The following is a 4,611-nucleotide window of genomic DNA, read 5'->3' as shown; positions in this document are numbered from 1 at the left end:
GATTGAAAAATGATGATGTGGCTTTGAATGGTGCATTTTGAACACACAAAAAGTCAGGAGTTCAAATAAGTTTTAAAAAATGAAATCCCTTTGTAACAGACGAGTTTCCGGATGAAATCCTGATACTTTGAAAGAGATTGTCCGTTTTGTACACGAAGTGCATCCAGTTTTTGCCGTAACCCTCTCAACTTTCTTGCACATGCTATGTGGATGAAATGATGATATCATGCCAACTTTCAACCTTTTCAGAGTTCATTTGAAATGCTTTTCAATTTTAGGGTCTTATAGCTCAAAATAATTAGTAAATGCATGAAAAATAACAAATGAAGTCAGAAATGATTGAAAAATGATGATGTCGCTTTGAATGGTGCATTTTGAACACACAAAAGTCAGGAGTTCAAATAAGTTTTAAAAAATGAAATCCCTTTGTAACAGACGAGTTTCCGGATGAAATCCTGATACTTTGAAAGGGATTGTCCGTTTTGTACACGAAGTGCATCCAGTTTTTGCCGTAACCCTCTCAACTTCCTTGCACATGCTATGTGGATGAAATGATGATATCATGCCAACTTTCAACCTTTTCAGAGTTCATTTGAAATGCTTTTCAATTTTAGGGTCTTATAGCTCAAAATAATTAGTAAATGCATGAAAAATAACAAATGAAGTCAGAAAGGATTGAAAAATGATGATGTGGCTTTGAATGGTGCATTTTGAACACACAAAAAGTCAGGAGTTCAAATAAGTTTTAAAAAATGTAATCCCTTTGTAACAGACGAGTTTCCGGAGGAAATCCTGATACTTTGAAAGAGATTGTCCGTTTTGTACACGAAGTGCATCCAGTTTTTGCCGTAACCCTCTCAACTTTCTTGCACATGCTATGTGGATGAAATGATGATATCATGCCAACTTTCAACCTTTTCAGAGTTCATTTGAAATGCTTTTCAATTTTAGGGTCTTATAGCTCAAAATAATTAGTAAATGCATGAAAAATAACAAATGAAGTCAGAAAGGATTGAAAATGATGATGTGGCTTTGAATGGTGCATTTTGAACACACACAAAGTCAGGAGTTCAAATAAGTTTTAAAAAATGAAATCCCTTTGTAACAGACGAGTTTCCGGATGAAATCCTGATACTTTGAAAGAGATTGTCCGTTTTGTACACGAAGTGCATCCAGTTTTTGCCGTAACCCTCTCAACTTTCTTGCACATGCTATGTGGATGAAATGATGATATCATGCCAACTTTCAACCTTTTCAGAGTTCAGTTGAAATGCTTTTCAATTTTAGGGTCTTATAGCTCAAAATAATTAGTAAATGCATGAAAAATAACAAATGAAGCCAGAAAGGATTGAAAAATGATGATGTGGCTTTGAATGGTGCATTTTGAACACACACAAAGTCAGGAGTTCAAATAAGTTTTAAAAAATGAAATCCCTTTGTAACAGACGAGTTTCCGGATGAAATCCTCATACTTTGAAAGAGATTGTCCGTTTTGTACACGAAGTGCATCCAGTTTTTGCCGTAACCCTCTCAACTTTCTTGCACATGCTATGTGGATGAAATGATGATATCATGCCAACTTTCAACCTTTTCAGAGTTCATTTGAAATGCTTTTCAATTTTAGGGTCTTATAGCTCAAAATAATTAGTAAATGCATGAAAAATAAAAAATGAAGTCAGAAAGGATTGAAAAATGATGATGTGGCTTTGAATGGTGCATTTTGAACACACAGAAAGTCAGGAGTTCAAATAAGGTTTAAAAAATGAAATCCCTTTGTAACACACGAGTTTCCGGATGAAATCCTGATACTTTGAAGGAGATTGTCCGTTTTGTACACGAAGTGTATCCAGTTTTCGCCGTAACCCTCTCAACTTTCTTGCACATGCTATGTGGATGAAACGATGATATCATGCCAAATTTCAACCTTTTCAGAGTTCATTTGAAATGCTTTTCAATTTTAGGGTCTTATAGCTCAAAATAATTAGTAAATGCATGAAAAATAACAAATGAAGTCAGAAAGGATTGAAAAATGATGATGTGGCTTTGAATCGGGCATTTTGAACACACAAAAAGTGAGGAGTTCAAATAAGGTTTAAAAAATGAAATCCCTTTGTAACACACGAGTTTCCGGATGAAATCCTGATACTTTGAAAGAGATTGTCCGTTTTGTACACGAAGTGCATCCAGTTTTTGCCGTAACCCTCTCAACTTTCTTGCACATGCTATGTGGATGAAATGATGATATCATGCCAACTTTCAACCTTTTCAGAGTTCATTTGAAATGCTTTTCAATTTTAGGGTCTTATAGCTCAAAATAATTAGTAAACGCATGAAAAATAACAAATGAAGTCGGAAAGGATTGAAAAATGATGATGTGGCTTTGAATGGTGCATTTTGAACACACAAAAAGTCAGGAGTTCAAATAAGGTTTAAAAAATGAAATCCCTTTGTAACACACGAGTTTCCGGATGAAATCCTGATACTTTGAAAGAGATTGTCCGTTTTGTACACGAAGTGCATCCAGTTTTTGCCGTAACCCTCTCAACTTTCTTGCACATGCTATGTGGATGAAATGATGATATCATGCCAAATTTCAACCTTTTCAGAGTTCATTTTAAATGCTTTTCAATTTTAGGGTCTTATAGCTCAAAATAATTAGTAAATGCATGAAAAATAACAAATGAAGTCAGAAAGGATTGAAAAATGATGATGTGGCTTTGAATGGTGCATTTTGAACACACAAAAAGTCAGGAGTTCAAATAAGGTTTAAAAAATGAAATCCCTTTGTAACAGACGAGTTTCCGGATGAAATCCCGATACTTTGAAAGACATTGTCCGTTTTGTACACGAAGTGCATCCAGTTTTTGCCGTAACCCTCTCAACTTTCTTGCACATGCTATGTGGATGAAATGATGATATCATGCCAACTTTCAACCTTTTCAGAGTTCATTTGAAATGCTTTTCAATTTTAGGGTCTTATAGCTCAAAATAATTAGTAAAATCATGAAAAATAACAAATGAAGTCAGAAAGGATTGAAAAATGATGATGTGGCTTTGAATGGTGCATTTTGAACACACAAAAAGTCAGGAGTTCAAATAAGGTTTAAAAAATGAAATCCCTTTGTAACACACGAGTTTCCGGATGAAATCCCGATACTTTGAAAGAGATTGTCCGTTTTGTACACGAAGTGCATCCAGTTTTTGCCGTAACCCTCTCAACTTTCTTGCACATGCTATGTGGATGAAATGATGATATCATGCCAACTTTCAACCTTTTCAGTGTTCATTTTAAATGCTTTTCAATTTTAGGGTCTTATAGCTCAAAATAATTAGTAAATGCATGAAAAATAAAAAATGAAGTCAGAAAGGATTGAAAAATGATGATGTGGCTTTGAATGGTGCATTTTGAACACACAAAAAGTCAGGAGTTCAAATAAGGTTTAAAAAATGAAATCCCTTTGTAACACACGAGTTTCCGGATGAAATCCCGATACTTTGAAAGAGATTGTCCGTTTTGTACACGAAGTGCATCCAGTTTTTGCCGTAACCCTCTCAACTTTCTTGCACATGCTATGTGGATGAAATGATGATATCATGCCAACTTTCAACCTTTTCAGAGTTCATTTGAAATGCTTTTCAATTTTAGGGTCTTATAGCTCAAAATAATTAGTAAATGCATGAAAAATAACGAATGAAGTCAGAAAGGATTGAAAAATGATGATGTGGCTTTGAATGGTGCATTTTGAACACATAAAAAGTCAGTAGTTCAAATAAGTTTTAAAAAATGAAATCCCTTTGTAACAGACGAGTTTCCGGATGAAATCCTGATACTTTGAAAGAGATTGTCCGTTTTGTACACGAAGTGCATCCAGTTTTTGCCGTAACCCTCTCAACTTTCTTGCACATGCTATGTGGATGAAATGATGATATCATGCCAACTTTCAACCTTTCAGAGTTCATTTGAAATGCTTTTCAATTTTAGGGTCTTATAGCTCAAAATAATTAGTAAATGCATGAAAAATAACAAATGAAGTCAGAAAGGATTGAAAAATGATGATGTGGCTTTGAATGGTGCATTTTGAACACACAAAAAGTCAGGAGTTCAAATAAGGTTTAAAAAATGAAATCCCTTTGTAACAGACGAGTTTCCGGATGAAATCCCGATACTTTGAAAGAGATTGTCCGTTTTGTACACGAAGTGCATCCAGTTTTTGCCGTAACCCTCTCAACTTTCTTGCACATGCTATGTGGATGAAATGATGATATCATGCCAACTTTCAACCTTTTCAGAGTTCATTTTAAATGCTTTTCAATTTTAGGGTCTTATAGCTCAAAATAATTAGTAAATGCATGAAAAATAAAAAATGAAGTCAGAAAGGATTGAAAAATGATGATGTGGCTTTGAATGGTGCATTTTGAACACACAAAAAGTCAGGAGTTCAAATAAGGTTTAAAAAATGAAATCCCTTTGTAACACACGAGTTTCTGGATGAAATCCTGATACTTTGAAAGAGATTGTCCGTTTTGTACACGAAGTGCATCCAGTTTTTGCCGTAACCCTCTCAACTTTCTTGCACATGCTATGTGGATGAAATGATGATATCATGCCAA

This window comes from Triticum aestivum, chromosome 6D (assembly GCF_018294505.1).
Source record: "Triticum aestivum cultivar Chinese Spring chromosome 6D, IWGSC CS RefSeq v2.1, whole genome shotgun sequence".
NCBI classification, from domain to species: Eukaryota; Viridiplantae; Streptophyta; class Magnoliopsida; order Poales; family Poaceae; genus Triticum; species Triticum aestivum.
The sequence above is the reverse complement of the archived record's forward strand: the minus strand, read 5'-3'. Positions refer to the sequence as shown.